This window comes from Erythrolamprus reginae, chromosome 3, assembly GCF_031021105.1.
Source record: "Erythrolamprus reginae isolate rEryReg1 chromosome 3, rEryReg1.hap1, whole genome shotgun sequence".
Classification (NCBI taxonomy): Eukaryota; Metazoa; Chordata; class Lepidosauria; order Squamata; family Dipsadidae; genus Erythrolamprus; species Erythrolamprus reginae.
This window is the reverse complement of record NC_091952.1, coordinates 216,761,072-216,778,640: the sequence shown is the minus strand read 5'-3', so window position 1 is coordinate 216,778,640 and position 17,569 is coordinate 216,761,072. Positions and strand designations below refer to the sequence as shown.

The following is a 17,569-nucleotide window of genomic DNA, read 5'->3' as shown; positions in this document are numbered from 1 at the left end:
CTTGTCACTATGAATAAGCATGATTTTATGTGGATTTTAGATCATGGTAAATGAAAAACATCTGTTCAAAGCTTAGATTAATGACCTAGAAAGAAAATATTAAATCCAGAATTACTATAAAAATAAATTGTTTTGCCTTTCAAGTAATTACAAAATAATTATGGTGTGAGATATTACATTTTGTGTTCATGTTTATTCTTAAGATCAGGATTATAATTCTGAAAATGGATTATTTATAACACTCGATATTTTCATTCCTAAAACCAATGTATTAAAATAAGAGATGAAAGTTTTCTTAAATGTTAGTTTTTATTGTCTGCCATCAGACAATATTACTGCATATGTACTGATTTTTGGCAATATTATAACTAGTTTAAGTAGCTCTTTTGAACCAGGCATGTGTAGGAAGCCAAATCTCATATGAGGATGCACGCATGAGATTTTTACCAATTTTTGGCTTTTTTTTTTTTTTTTTTGCTGCGTGAGTATTTGCAGAACCAAATTAGTCACTTGGAGCTGCACCTACAGTTCCATTTTCACTACTAGTGCTATGGCATGAAGTGTACTGGTAGGAACCCAATATCGCTTTGGACTATGTGCTTTTAAATTACAAGATTAGTAAAGATTGCAAATTTAGTGAAAATATAAAGAAGCAACAAAAGGTTAACAGAGATAGGTCTAAAAATGATAGAAACTATGCATATTAAAACGATGAAAAATATAGATATTTTTTAAAGGTGTGAGGTTTGTAAAACAAGTTGAACAAGTAGGAATAATTTGTCCTTATTTTTAATGGATCAGATTGTCCTTTACAATCTGAAAGCTGCAACCTAAAAGGAAAAGAATAGAAAGGAGAATCAAAGACCAGAAAGGTACTGGTTCTTAAAGACTTTTGTTTCTAGGATAAATTGGCTTCCTTACAGCTGCTCCTATTCGGGATATGGTGGAAAAAGTATCCACAGTACATTCTCAGCTAGGGAGGCCAGATTTTTTTACAATCCAGTTGAATGAAGGGATAATTGCAAGTCTGAAGTCCCACACAACCTCCACCCACCAAAGCCCTTACCTGGCTCTGACTAGCAGAGATTTGTACAGTGACATTAGCATAATAATGAAAGAGGTAGATAAGTAATTATTTGTTCTGTATTCCCAGAAGACAGTAACTCTAGAAAGAAACAGCTATACAAAGACTACTATATAAAGCTACCATAGTTAATAATGGTCCATAAGCACACAAAAGTCTAGTATTCAAGGAGATGCTACTGCCTGGACTTGTTATCTGATAGTCATATTGATCAGATTTAGCAGCAGTTTGCTTTTGATCTATCACTGTTGCTGAATAAGGTAATCTAGGTAAACATCTACTGTAGAGTTCTATCAACAGGTAAATAGACAGACTGCAGGATAAATTATTAAATTCATGTCAATTATTCCACATTGCCAGATTTCAGCTAGAAATTTCAAAGCAGCAGCATAAAAAGGGAAGGAACTTGGGTAGGGAGCAGCATTCTCAGGCAAAGACTTCAAAATACTGCAAGGCATTTAATATTTGTAGTGGGAATTTTTATTTCATTCAATTTTTACATCATAATGTTTAGAAGTATTATTAAGGAGCATTCTTAAGAGAAAGAACAAAAAGATTAAAACCTTTTACTAGATACAATGAAATCTTCATTTTATAATAGTATGAAGGTAGAGTAGAGGCAATGTTTTGCAACCGTGCCTGTTCCTTTATGTCTGTATTTTTCTAATTTTTAAGTGTGCTAAGATTAAATATAAGGATACATTGCTTTATATGAAAAACTTTTACAGGAGGCTTTAAAACAATAAAGTATCTCACTTATTTATATATATTTAAAATATGTTAATATTGAAAGTAGGGTTGAAATATTTTGGCCTTAGTTTCTTAAAAGAAAATTCTATAGCTACATTAATGGCTGTCCAATTTAGTGCCATTCAAAGTTATGATGTAACTGAAAAAAGTAACTTTCCAATTGGTCCATGTAATTATGGCTACTGCAGTGTCCCTGCAATCACATGATTAAGATCTAGGCATTTTACAACCAGCAGGCATTTATTATCATTGCAGTATCTCATGGTCATGTAGTAATCATCTGCATGCTTCATAGCCAGCTTCCTATAGGCAGACAATAGAAAAGCCAGTAAAATGCAAGTTGAGTTCATGTGATGCCTTACTTAATGACCCATAGTGACTCACTTAATGACCATAGAGGTGAGGCTATAACTCTGTTGCAGTCACATAAAGTATCAATGACTTCTTCATTTATCAATAGGTTTACTAATCTCAATTATGGTTAAGTGGAGACATTATTTTATTCTACTTAGTTTCCCAGCATTGCATCTAGGACAGTGATGGCGAACCTATGGCACGGTTGCCACAGGTGGCATGTGGAGCCATGTTGCCCTAGCCCAGCTCCAATGTATGTGTGCCAGCCAGCTGATTTTTGCCTCGTGCAGAGGCTGTGGGAGAGCTTTTTGGCTTCCGCTATTGTGAGCGAGTGCCTGCAGGGGGATGGGAGAAGACATTTTTACTCTCCCCTGGCTCCAGGGAAGCCTTTGGAGCCTGGGGAGGGCAAAATTGGAAAACAGGTCGTTTCTGGCCACAAGGGGAGGGAGTTGTTTTCGCAGTCCCCATGCATTGAATTATGGATGCAGGCACTCGCTCACAATAGCGCACGCACAATCTTTTTCAGCACCGAGGAAATAAAGGTTCACCATCACTGATCTAGAATAACTCTTATTATATGGTTGTCCACAAAGTAGTATCTTCTCTGTGACCTGTCAAGAATGTTGTAATTGGTATTTTGCAATTATACTAAATTCATGAATTGTACAGAATTAAAGAATGTTCACTTTGAAGTATTGTTAGCTGTAATTTAATGTTTTTAAAACTCTGTTAGCTGTTTTTTCAATTTATACTCATTTTGATTTTCTTGTAAAAAAAAACCCCATGTGATGGTTAGTAACAGTCTATATATTATTTTGAAATACATTTTATTCAGTGTGATTACTCTGTTCTACAAGTAAAAAGTTGTGAGCATGAAAACAGCTGTTCTTACATACTTTTGAGATTCTAAAAATGAAAATAACATTTAAAAATGTGTATAGTTTCCATGATATAAGCAACCAATAAATGAAGTAAACAGCTACCATCTATACCAAGATGATGCAGTATTAGCTAATATTATGTCACAAAATTCTATAAAAGTCACAGTATCTGTTGCTTGGCAAGTTAGACAGCGTCTTTAAACGCTGTTTTATGCTATTAAATTTAATTATGCCTCGAACCTATTTAAATAAAGCAGATAATTTTTGATATATTTGCGGTGAAGTTACTTTTGCATCCCAAAAATGAAGGATCACAACCATGATTAAGAAAGCCTGTATCTTGTACTTTGGTTGCAAAATAGGAGACCAGGTCAAAAACTGGGTGCTACAAATATGCTGTAATTCATATGGATCGAGACTTGTCCAATGGTTGAATGATAATAAGCCTTCTATGCCTTGGAAAAGGACTACCACTTGCCCAAGGGTCTGAATCTTTTGTAGTTGAACCTCAGGAAGCTTGTAGTGATGAACAATCAGCATGACCCTTATCTACCATCCACATCCGCTGAACCGCTTCTCTTAACACAAATGGAATTGAATGACTTAATAAGAGATCTGGATCTTCCGAAGAACAAGGCAGAAGTTTTAGGTTCAAGACTAAAGCAGTGAAATCACCTGGCAAGTGATGTTCGTATATCTCTATACCATGACCATCAAAAAGATCTTGTTCCATTCTTTGACTAGGAAGATGACATCAATTTTTCTTGGAAACAATAAAGCAGCAAACTACAAGTAAGTGGTTGAAAAACTCATCCAGGCCTACAAAAACTTTGGTTGTAACGTGTCCTTAAAAATTCATTTTCTACACTCTCATCTGAATTTCTTTCTCACTGGAACAGTGAGTGACAAGCATGGGGAGCGTTTCCATCAAAACATTGAAGCTATGGAAAAAAGATACAAGGTAAATGGAGCCCATCAATGCTAGAAGACTACTGTTGGACAATTGTAAGAGATAACCCTTTCCTTGAATACAAAAGAAAAGTCAAAAGAAGCAAAAGGGACACAAACTGAAGGCAAGATTAATGAGAAATATAAACTTTTGAACATTTTAAACTTGTTTACTAATTTAGCTTTTCTTGATAAACATATACAATAGATCAGTGATGGCAAACCTTTTTTTCCTCAGGCGCCGAAAGCACATGTGCCTGTGCTATTGCACAGGCGTGAGTGCCCACGCTCACAATTCAATGCCTGGGGATGGCAAAAATGGCCTCCCTCACCCCCGAGAAGCTAATGGGCTGTTTTAGAGGCCTAAAACAGCCCATTTCCAACCTCTGGTGGGCCTGGTAGGTCTGTTTTCACCCTCCCCAAGCTCCAGAGGCTTCTCTGAAGCCTAGAGAGGGAAAATATGCCCTCCCCCATCCCCCTGCCAAGTCTCCGGAAACTGAAAATGTCCTCCCAGAGCCTCCAAGCAATCTGAAAATCAGCTGGGTGGCACATACATGCACATTGGAGCTGAGCTAGGGTAATGGCTTGCATGCCAGCAGATATGGCTCCATGTGCCACCTTGGGCACCCGTGCCATAGGTTCGCCATCACTGCAATAGATTATTTCATGTATTCACTGTGCAAATATAATTCACTTAATTTTAATAAAAATATATGGGTTTATATATACGTATTACGTTTTGGTGCATTATTTGCCTATTACCTGTAGTTGGAAAATGCAAAATGTCTGTTGCATGAAAACTAGAGTCAAATTTCATTATTATATTTGAATTTAGCATGTGAAATTCATTAAGAAATGGTACATTTCATTTCTGAAACTAAAAGAAAAAGAAAAATTTGTAGAACAATGATTTATGTAGATTAGAATATATAAGATTGTTATCAATGTCTACTTACATTGAGAAATGTTTATTGTATAGAAGAAATTGGAGAGGCTGTTTTTATTGTACATGTTGTTGCATTTGATTTTTTCCCCCTTGGACATTTTCATTAAAAAATATTCCTTTCAAAAGTGTGTTTGTCCAAATTGCATAATTTGGCTTCTTCTGGGTAATAAATAACATTTGAATTCTGATTCACAATGTAAGTCTATTGTTAAAACAAGATACATATACAGTGATCCCCCGCTCGTTGCGAGGGTTCCGTTCCAGGACCCCCTGCAACGAGCGGGTTTTCGCAAAGTAGCGCTGCGGAAGTAAAAACACCATCTGCGCATGCGCAGATGGTGTTTTTACTCCCGCAGCGCTAGCGAGGAGCCGAAGATTGGGGGCGGGGCGGCTGTTTTAAAACGTCGCCGCCGGCATGGGGGGCTTCCTAGCAGCCCCCCAAACCCGGGTTGGGGGTCCGGGGGGTGCTGGCAAGCCGCCCATGCCGGCGGCGACGTTTTAAAACAGCGGTGCGGCTTTCCAATGAGTCCCGAAGACAAACACGGAAGTTTGACGTTTGTCTTCGGGACTCATTGGAAAGCCGTGCCGCTGTTTTAAAACGTCGCCGCCGGCATGGGCGGCTTGCCAGCACCCCCCCCCGAACCCGGGTGAGCAGTGAGCGAAGGGCGGGTGGCCGGGCGAAGGGCGGCGAAGGGCGGGCGAGCTGGTGCTGGGGAGGGCTTCTCGCTCTCCCGCCAGCAAGAGGGGGAGCGAACGGCGTGGGCAGGCTGCGGACAAGCCGTTCGCTCGGGCCGCTTCCCAGCTGAGTACTCAGCTGGGAAGCGGCCCGAGCGAACTGCGTGGGCGGGAGAAGGGCGCGCGAGCCGCGGGCGCGCGAGCCGCGGGCGCGCGGGCAGGCAGGCTGCGGACAAGCCGTTCGCTCGGGCCGCTTCCCAGCTGAGTACTCAGCTGGGAAGCGGCCCAAGCGAACGGCGTGGGCGGGAGAAGGGCGCGCGAGCCGCGGGCGCGTGGGCAGGCAGGCTGCGGACAAGCCGTTCGCTCGGGCCGCTTCCCAGCTGAGTACTCAGCTGGGAAGCGGCCCAAGCGAAGCGGCAGCAGCGAGGAGTTTGCGTGGGCGGTGGGGAAACTCCTCGCTGATGCCCGCCAAGAGGGGGAAGACCTAGGGAAGCCGCCCAGCAGCTGATCTGCCCGGCGCCATCTACGCATGCGTGCCCATAGAAAAAAAGGGCACGCATGCGCAGATGGTGTTCTGACTTCCGGGTTCAAAAATCGAAATTAGCCTGTTCGCAATGGTCGGGGACGCAATAACCGGGGGATCACTGTACTACTGCTAAGAGTTAAAGAAGTTCCTAGAATATTGATCAATACAGTGGGAGTATTTACACTCACTGCTAAAGTACAATTCTGAAGAATTATGGAAGACCAAGACCAAGAATGGTCATCCTACTGGTGTTCATTGGGCCTACTTAGGATCTTTTACTAGTGAGCAAAGCAAAGCTTACAAACTAAGGCATTTGTCTTATTATCTTTGTTTTTTTTGTCTCAGAATAAAAATGAAAGGGCAAGAGCCATCTGGCTTTTTGGCAGTGTCTTCTGGCAGAAAGAGCTAACTTGTATTGATAGACTGCTGATTTTCAGAATGCCCTCATTGTTACATAAGCATGGACAATTCTTATTTACCAGTGCACCTTAATTTTTCTTTTTGTACATGTAGTTTTCTTATTTTGAGCAGAACTAAATTTGTACTACATAAAATTTATCAATATATACATAAAATATTAGCTTCATATTTAATATATACTATAAAGAAATTAGGTTTCATGGGGATGATCTGAATATCTTTTATATTATGTCCACATTTTCCTGTACTTTAATTTCCACTCAGGATTTTCAGCTTATCCTTGTCCTTGCAGTGTTTGTTATTGTCTTCTGGGGGTTTTTTGGTAGGAATTTAAGTTGTACAAATCCATTCCATTTTTTAAAAAAGGAAATTCAAGGTCAGTTTTAATTCCTTGACTGTTAATCCTCAAATTGTAAAATCCAGTGAATTAGATTTCAAGAACTCTCTTTGTTCTCTATTTCTGTGCCTATCCCATAGGTAATCTGTACCTTTGTTTCTCCTCTCTGAACAGAATAATTATTGTGGGAAAATGATTGCAAAGTATAGGCCAGACAAAGATGACAGGTTCACCAATAGTTACTCCTTTTTCACATAGTTTTATGTTGTATTTTAAAAAGATGCAGTTCACAACATATTTTAAGCAACTGAGAGACAATGAGCACAGTTCTGAAAAAAAAGATAATGGGTTTTTTCCTGATATTTTTTTCTCACATCAGCATTATGGCTGAAAATAAAGATATGTACTTTTGCAAATTTCACTTTTACTTTTTTGATTCAAAATTGCACATACATATTAACAGATTTACAGATTAACAGATTAACACATACAGATTAAGTTGGAAAGGACTTTATAGGTTATCTAGTCCAATCCCCAACTCAAGCATGAGACCCTACACTCGTGATGGGGAACCTATGGTACGGGCACCACAGGCAGCATGCAGAGCCATTTTTGAGGGCACGCAAAGCGTTGCCCTACATCATCTCCAACACGCATGTGCAAGCTGGCCAGCTGATTTTGGGCATTTCAGAGAGCAGGGGGGGAGGCTGTTTTCACCCTCCCCAGACTGTATGAAAGCCTCCGGAGCCTGTGGATGGTGAAAAACAGATAAAATAGGCCTACTGGAAGTCCGGAAATAAACTTCCAGTTGGGCCATTGAGTTGTTGGGCCATTTTTTGCCTTCCCCAGGTTTCAGGAGACTCTCCTGAAGTCTGGGGAAGGCAAAAAATCGGCCAGTGGGCCTACTGGGAGTTTAGAATAATAATAATAATTAATAATAATAATAATTTATTAGATTTATATGCCGCCCCTCTCCGAGAACTGGAATTTAGTTTCTGAACTTCTGGTAAGCCTGTTGGGCCATTTTTTGCCCTCCCCAGGCTTCAAGAGATGGGGAGCAGCGTGTGAGGTTGTGCACACATGCGCAGGGAGAAGAACATTGCATGATGGGTGTGGGCACGCACACGTGCTATTGCGCACATGCGTGCCCTTTTGGCACTCAAGCAAAAAAAAGGTTTGCCATCATTGCCCTACACCATTTCCCAAAAATTGCAGTACAATCTCTTGTTGAAAGTTTCAAGTGTTGAAGCTCCCACAACTTCAGACAGAAAACTGTTTTATTGGTTGATTGTTCTCACTGTCAGAAAATTCCTCCTTATTTTTAATTTGAATCTCTCTTTGATCAGTTTTCATCTATTATTCCTTGTCTGGCCTTGGAAAATAGCTTAACCCCCTCCTCAAATATTGGAATATTTACAGATATATCTATTCATATATAATATCTATATCAATAGCTATACCATATACAGAGTGCATTCCAAAAGTAATGCAATTTTTTAAAAGTAATTTATTGAACAGATTTGCACAAACACTTAAAATTCTTCAAAGTACTGTCCTTGGGCCTCTACACATTTTTTCCAGTGACTCTGCCATGACCGGAACATGTCCCGGTTTTTTTTCTACTATGTTTTTCTTTATTATGTATGTTACATTTTATATTTTTCAATGTATTTTTTATGTTCTGTTTTTAATGTAAATAATTCAATAAAAACTTTTTTTTTTAAAGGAAAGTGTCTTCGGGGACCTCTTGCAAGGTCTCCGTCACGGCTGATCATATCTCTTCTATGGATGAAAAACGTGCCTTGCCACAATGCGCTACAAGTCTGCAAGTTCCTGGCCACACACCAGGTGCCAATGCTGCATCCCCCCCCATAGTCCTGCATCGCTCCAGCAGACTTCTTTTTGTTTCCCAGCCCTAAAAGCAACCCGTTTTTCGTCCATAGAAGAGATCAAATCAGACGTGATAAAGACCTTGTGAGAGATCCCCGAAGACGCCTTCCAGGGTGCATACCGGTCATGGCAGAGTCGCTGGAAAAAATGTGTAGAGGCCCAAGGACAGTACTTTGAAGAATTTTAAGTGTTTGTGCAAATCTGTTCAATAAATTACTTTAAAAAAAAAAAATTGCATTATTTTTGGAAAGCACCCTGTATCTCTCTCTTTCGGTATATGTGTGTGTTTGTGTGTGTGTATAACTAAATATATAAAACATACAGAAAAAGCATTGCAGATCATGATTGTGGGATGTGGCCACCAGTCAAAACTATGAGCTGGTTGTTAAGCACCTCAAAGGCAGTCATATGACTATGGAAACGAGAGCAGCATGACATTTTACAATATTTGGAAATCTTATAGGCCATTATAAACAACTAGTTGTAAGGCAGGAACTACCTTACATATAAATATATAAAGGATACACTATTATAAATAGCACACTTTTGAAATGCAATTAATATTTAATAGCGTGGAAATAGAAACCAAATGTTTGTAATAATTTTTATGTATGAAAATAATAATTGCTATGTTGACCATGAGAAAAAGAGTCCAACATGGTTACAATTGCAATTCAATGTCAATATTCTGTTTAGAAAGACATTTTAAATCATGATTGTAAGATAATATTTAGTAGAGGCACATTCCTTCTCACTTACATAATTTAGTTTTAATTTACCTTGCAGAGCAGCTGAAATAATTTCTAATCTTGGTCAAATGATTGTCTATGTTGATATCCCTCCTAGTTTCCACAAGGGATCTATGTTAAGTACTATAGAAACACATTAATTCTAAACACGGGAATTTATATCTGAAAAATGTGAGAAGAGAAATGTTGAAATTTGTTTTCTAGCAAGCTTTGGAACAGCTTTTAGATTTAGTCTCAGAATGTGTTCCAATGGTATCAAAATGAATTGAGTATTTAAATTATAAAAGTAAATAATAGTTGTAATCCCATCTGCTTATTTTTTTAAAACTTTAAGAACTCTAGAATTTGCTAACTTGCAACTGTTTTGTAAAATGTAAGTCAGTTTTAGGAAGAACTGCATACATTGTTGTAGCTTTGAATGAATATTTTAAAAAGTAGGGATATTGACTCCAGTGATACTGTTTATCTGGCAATTTTGCAAAGACAAATATGACTTCAGTTTTTATTTATAAATATGTATCATTTTGCAGTTTGATAATTTGTGGATTCTTTAGATGTCTCACTAAGATTGAAAGATCAAAATTAAAAGGTGTTCCTTCTAAGCTTAGAAGTTTTAATATGAATCTACTATGACCACAAAAATCTACTCATTACACATTTTTTTCATTCCAATATTATAATTAAGGACATTTACTACTGTTATTGGAACTATTGGAAATGAAAAATCCTTGCCAATCTACTGCATTTTATCAAGATATCTATGGATAGATCTGTCTATCTTCTTCCCACTACTGCCAACCAATATATGTTGCTCAAGTGCAAATTTCACTTTAAAAAAATCACTAAATTTGGATTTTTTGTCCAGACAAATAAATATAGAATTATAGCCTAAATGTACTGTGTTAGTATATTATACAAATTAGAAATCTATGCACCTGACCTGAGTACAGTAGAACCTCTGGTCACGAATGTTTTTGACTACGACCAAATTGGGTTCTGACCAAAAATGCACATTTTTGTTTTCTCGGGCAATTTCTTCTTCTGCGCCATTTTTTAAAGTGCCAAATTTCCAAAATTAGGTTCAGGTCACGACCAAATCAGGTTGTGACCAAAGTTATGGAATGAATAATGGTTGTGACAAGAGGTTCTATTGTATTTGAAAATGCTCAATGTTATATTTGGGTGAATTGTATTTTCCTTTTTCTCTAGTATATAGAAAAATGTGTTTTTCAAAATACTGTCAATTACTGGTGTTTCAATAAATAGGTATTATGCAAAATAGAATGTGTTTTCTGGAGCAGGAATAGTTTTTGTCAGATGAAAACCCCATGCAATTTAGAAAACAAATATTATCAACAGAATATATATCTATAGGTTTTGACCTTTCAAATGGGTTAGTAGGTAAGACAACAAGGAAAAAGAAAAACTGGAAAGAAATGGAATAAACTGTATATCATTTCACATAGCTGCTGTTGGAAAGAATCCATTCACTTTAATAGGTTTGATAAATAATTGTTATTTATCATACAAAATTCATATTTTGGAAGCAAAAATGGAGCTCTTTCTTTGAAATATGTGTTCCGAATTTAAAGTGCTGGGATTTTTTTTCTCCCCTAAACAGAGATATTTGCAGATATGTAAGTTTTGCAGTTTTAAACATTTTGTTCTCACACATACTTGGACCAAATTTCTCTACTGTTCGTTCAATAGAGAAAAATGAAACAGGAGGATAATTGCATAATGACAGATAGGAGGGGAACAGAGAATCCACTGATCATTTCCTATGAGTTGGCCAATCTCCAGGAAGTCTCAAAGGACACTCTGATGTGTAAAGGAGAGAGGGAAAGAGCTAGTTTTGATGGAGCATTTCCCTGTCAGCTCGTTTTACTTTGTAAAGCAAATCACTGAAACAATTAGTTGACAGCATGGTGTTAGTTTTCTCATGGTAAATTAGGAAGATTAAGCAAACACAGGACTGCATTTTAACTATGATCAGCATGCTTGGATCTGTAATCTGTAATGATTTCCAATTCTCAGTAGGTTACATTGGTAATATTATTCACATTGTCCTTTTTAATCAAATATAAAGGTATTTACTGGTTTTCTATGTCCTTCATTTCATTTTGTTTGAGCATGTATTTGCTTTACATTTATTTTAATTATTTTTAATTTATTTGAAGCACATGTTATCATTTAATCAAATAATTAATATGATTTTGGAAGTTGCAAGTTTTGTTATAATTTTATTACATTGCCTTTCCTAAAGAACAATGAAGAATAAAATACAGTTTGTATTCCTCTGTCACTAGACATTAGAAAAATATAAATTAATAAAATTGTGCAAATATATTTATTTATTGGATTTGTATGCCGCCCCTCTCCGTGGACTTGGGCGGCTCACAACAAATAAGGAATACACAAAAAACCAATTTGATCCAATTAATAATAATTTTTTTAAAAAACTTAAAAACATCCTAAAAATTAAAAGATTCAATTAACATTCATTCAATCAACAATTTATTCTAAGCACATTCATTGGTCGGGTGGGGGAAAGATCTAATGACCCAGGTCTGCTGGCAAAAATGAGTCTTCAAACTTTTTAGGAAAGCAAGAAGGGTGGGGGTGGTGCGAATCTCTGGGGAGAGCTGGTTCCAGAGGGCCGGGCCCCCAGAGAGAAGGCTCTTCAACATTGTCTGGTTGATGGGACCCTGAGAAGGCCAGCTCTATTGGACCTCACCGGGTGCTGGGATTCGTGCAACAGAAGGCAGTGTCAGAGATAATCTGGTCCTATGACACATAGGGCTTTATAGGTCATAACCAACACTTTGAATTGTGTCCAGAAACCAATTGGCAGCCAATGCAGTCCACGGAGTGATCTTAAATATGGGCATGCCTCGGAAGGCCCAATACCGCTCGGGCGGCTGCATTTTGGACGATTTGAAGTTTCCGGACACTTTTCAAAGGCATATGTAACATATGATCCTCTTGCTCCCTCCATTCTCCTTCTTTCAGGAGAATCAGCAGGGAAAAGGGCTTTTAAAAGTTTTTTTAAAAACCCAAAAAGTGATGATGGTGGGGTGGGTGGGCGGAGCCTCACGCAGCCATCCCTGTTCTCTGAACCACCTGACGCAACCGCTACCTACTCACCCAAGCAAGATAATTTTATCCCTGGCTTCATTTCATATAACATTATACTGTATAATTACTAAGGAACCAAATGTTGCATATGAAGGGATATACTGGGATTAAAAGCACGGAAGCCATACCTATTAAGAGCTGAGCCATGAGCTGAATTGATCACCAGCTGAGTGACGAGAGGTCACTGAACACTGGCTTAAAAAACCGTCCTCAGGGTGACTACTCTACCAGCTTTTGCTCCATTCAAACCTTTGAAAGAGACTTGGGATGACTATCTAATCCGATTTGAATTCATCCTAAGGATGAATGACTTTATGAAGTTGTCAGGGTACTGAAAACTGGGATATTTCCTCAGCTCTTGCAAACGTGACATGTTCGCCACAATCAGAGCCCTAACAGCATTGCAGTCACTTACCTGGTTCCATGGGAGACACTGATTAAATAATTATGGAACTACTACTCTCCAGTTCCTTCACACATCGCCACGAGACACACATTTTGCCAGCGGTTCCATAAAGAAGGTGACTCAATAAATATAGAACTGTCTATATTAGAACTGTCACTGTCAATAAGAGCAAAACTGATCTTGATGACCTCCTCCTGGACCAAGAATGCAGAGTGCAAGAAACTCCAGTGCAGTTTGCTCACCCCAAAAGACTTGACCCTCATCACAGCACTAGATAAAGCCAGGTCTTCTGAGCTATCAGAAAAATCCACCTCAGAAATGCAGCATTCCCAACCACTGACAGGTCAACCTAACAACCAATTGGTGCATTATGAGGATACCGAATTACTCATCCCCTCAGATGAAAAAGCAGATGTTGGCTGCTTCCAAGTTACACGCAGGAAACTTACCTCAAGTGACAAATCACCTCAGGCCACTTGCCTCGGCTGTGGTGGGAACCCACAGTTGAGCTGACTTCAGGTTCAGAAGCACCATCTTCCACCACTGTGGCAAGAAAGGACACCTGTCCAGGATGTGCAGTTTCCCTGCCTTCCTCCAATCAACCTCCAGTACCTGCCTACTCACCAAGATCTTCACTTGCCTACCAGCAAAGATTCAACAGGAGACCTCCTCCCACTAGAGATAAGTGTTTTTTCATCTCCAGAACTACCCAGCCTCACACCATGGCCATGAGCCAGGCAACTCTGTCCAATTTGCCTCACAAACTCTTTGTCACTGTCCACCTCAAAGGCCTGGAGTACAAGATGGAGTTCAACATGGGGTCTTCCAAAGCTTTGCTGTTTTGGGTCACCATCAATCAATTACAGCCTAACTTACAACAAATGATTGCACCTTTCTTTTTTAATTTGCTTCAGTGTAAAGAACCTTTCCTTAGAGACTTTGAGATCTGTCCAAAACAGTGTAGGATATAATCCAGAAGTTCCAAGGATAAGGAACAAACCAATAAAACTGTACCCCATAAATTTTCTTTCCCTACTTCCCTTACCCTACTTTTACAGAAGGAATGTTTGAGTTTAAATTAATATTTATTTTCCATAAAAAGCTGATTATGTTATATACTATATAATTATTTTCTTCCTCATTTACAAGATCCTAAAAATATCAACAAAAGAAACTTTATTTAAAAAAGAAACTTTATTCTTGAACTTTTAGGTTGTTCTAAAATGACTGTTGTGCTTGCAAATTTGAATGTAAATTACGATGAATTAGAAAAATGTGATTTATTTATTTATTCATTCATTCATTCATTTATTTATTGGATTTGTATGCCGCCCCTCTCTGTTCTGCCGGGCTGTATGGTATGAGTCCCCCAAAAATTCAAGGGTACAAATTTCAGACACACACACACACACTTGAAAGTTCAAAAACAATGTTCTTTATCACAAAAATTCAAAAGAAACAAAGTACCCTTTTTGTATTGCAAAGAGCACTCATCCCAAAACAACCTGGTAGTCTGTACAATCCTCTTAATCAGTCCTTAAGTACTTAGCTAGCAGCTGTGAAGGAACGTCCTTCTTCCATGAAGTGAGACCACCACAGTTTGCCCTGCTTTGGTTTCAAAGTTGTGAAAAATCAACAAACAAAGTCTGGAAACAGCAAGGCACAGTCCTGAAGAAACAACGATCAGATAATCTTCCACAACGGCCAAGCCAGCACGCTGCTATTTATATCAGCAGCTCTAATTACTTGAGCTCCACCCAAACACAGGTGGCCTCTCTTATCTCCTATAATATTTCTTCAATTGTTCTCTTCGATGCATAATTCTGCCCATGCGTAGGTCTAACACTTCATCATCCGAATCAACTGAAGATAATGGAGATTGGCTTCCTGGGCTGTGTGCCAAGTACCCCTCTTCCAAGTCTCCCCCACTTTCTTCATCTGAGGAAACTGCACTACCTGACTCTGTCGGCAATAAAATAGACCTATGACATGTTGATGTTTCCCCTGCATCAACCTCCACATTCCTTGAGGCAGGAGTTGGGCCAGAGCCAACCACAACATTCTCGGAGGACTTGGAGAGGCTCACAACATATCAGAAACAATATAACAAACAAATCTAAAAATCAAATTAATATGGCTAAAAAGACGTTGAAAAGCTCTAATATTATTTAAAAACATTCATCACCATTCACTCAACAAAACATACTAATACACTCGTCGGTCAGGGCGCTAGGATCTAATGGACCCAAGCCTGGCGGAATAAATAGGTCTTTAAGCTTTTACGGAAGGCGAGGAGGGTGGGGGAAGTATGTTTGAGCACATCAAAAATGCTAATATACAGATGGCCCTTTATTTACAACCAAGGTCGGAACCAGAATTTTGATCATTAGTCATTGCAGTCATAAGTTGAATCAGATCTGATTTTATTTTGTTAAGTGAATCTGGTTTCCCTTATTGCTGTTATTTTGCCCGAAATCAGCAAAAAAGTTGAAATCGCGATCACATGACCACTGGTAAATGCAAACCAGTTATTAAGCACCAGAATTGCTATTACATGACAATAGAGATGATGAGACAGTCATGAGTTCAAGTTCAGGTCATAAATCAGTTTATCCAAGGCCATTGTAGCTTTGAAATATTGTTAAATGAACAGTCATAAATTAAGGACAACCTGTAAAGAAAAAACAACTGTACTTTGCTAGTTTTATTGGTGATGAAAATATCTGTTTGCATTAAATACAGTGTTAGTTCAGTGCAGAGTTGTTGGTGTGAAACTGAGAAATATGTCTTAGAGAGCATAGTTCCCTCTAAGCTGAGCAGTGAGCAATCGCTCACTTAAAAATCATCATCAACTCAGAGTTTTTCAAACCTGCCCAGAAGCCGAGAGGGAAAGAGTGAGAGGGAAGGAGAGAGAGAGGAACAGAGGAAGAGAGAGAAACAGATAGAAAAAAGAGAGGAAGGAAAAGAGAAAGAAAAAGAATGGGAGTAAGGAAGAGAGAAAGAAAATCAAAATCTAGTTTGAAACTAGCTCAACTATTTAAGTGGCATTTTGATATTGATAGAGTTGCCCTATTATGAGCTCACTGTTATAGACACATAGTACAGTATTTTATTTTGAAATTCTCTGAGACAAAACAGGGTGGGTTTTTTATTTGTTTGTTTGTTTGTTTATTTATTTAATATTTCTGTGCTGCCCAGTCCCGAAGGGACTGCCGCTCAGACACTATACTTTTCCGCCCCCCCCCCCAAAAAAAATTAGAGGGAACACTGTTAGAGAGTGGAAGTTTTGTTCTACTTTGGTTCTGATTTCTGTTCCAACAATGGAACAGAACTTCAATGAGAATAAATGTATGGAATTGTAGAAGCAAACTTTGTATGAAAAATGTGTATTTTTTGAACTAATTATTTTTATTTTATTTTTTAAGTTTGTGACTTTGATTTTACTAAATATCAGACAGATTTTAGCAGTTTGTTTTGTTTTATCCAATCTCTCTTTTCTCATCCTACCCGTTCAGTATTTAAGTCCTAACGCCGTATCAGCTATTTTAAAGGTATTCTGTGTTTTCTCTATTTAAAAGACTTACACTCGTCATCATGTGAGGCCATTCTTTGGGGGGTTTTCCCCCTTATCTGAAGTTGTTGACCTCAGGAGAGGCGAAGAAGGTTATGGGGTCAAAGTCTTTTCCTCCTTGGAACTCACTGCTTGCTGGGAGAGGGTTGGCTGAGAAATAGATGTTTTTTAAGATAAAGGTTAAGGGTCATGATTTTAATTCTGTTAGAGAACAGCTGTTTTGAGTTTCTTTCCACTTCTAGCCCCCCTCCCTCCTTCCAAACCCATAGAGAGATTGAAAAAAATTGTTCAGAGAAAACCAGTAACACAGAAATACGCAGCTCTGGAGTATTTACAAATGAATCATCTTTGCTATTGGTATTCAGATTATAATTTTGAAAACAAAGAAGCAATAGACTTTGGAGTTAAACACAATCCTGAAAGGTGTTTAATTTGTAAATAAAACAGCAGTAAAGTATCAGTAGTAACAGTAGTAGTGATTCTGTTGTTTAATGTTGAGATAATAATGTATATTCTTTTGTGCAATTATAGGGAGATAAATCAATATTATATACATGAAGGACTTGTTCTATGCAGTGGCTTTAAGAATTAATTAGAGCATTCTGAAAATGTTCCAAATGTTTCTACTTTACTCTGGGTTTGCACTTTTTAGAAAATGCAGAAATGGTGGAAAACAAATAACTTTTCCTTTTTTGTCTGTACTCTTCTAAAATGTTAGCCTCGGGCTGTGTTAGTGTGTGGTTCGACAGCAATCAGAGGTCATAGTTTCATTGGTGGTTAGCATCAGATTTAATTTTTCTAATAAGTTACATTTAGCAAGAAGTCTGGTTTGAATTATACACACACGCACACTGCCTGAAAACCCTTTGGAATAACTTAAAACTTGAGGGTGGC

The 17,569-nt window shown here is 38.3% G+C and overlaps 1 protein-coding gene across 7 annotated transcripts in view; it reads left to right on the top strand.

The window, feature by feature from the left end:
- Positions 1 to 17,569, top strand: part of EYA1 (EYA transcriptional coactivator and phosphatase 1) — an 89,890-nt gene that overhangs the window by 59,049 nt on the left and 13,272 nt on the right. The window lies entirely within an intron of this gene.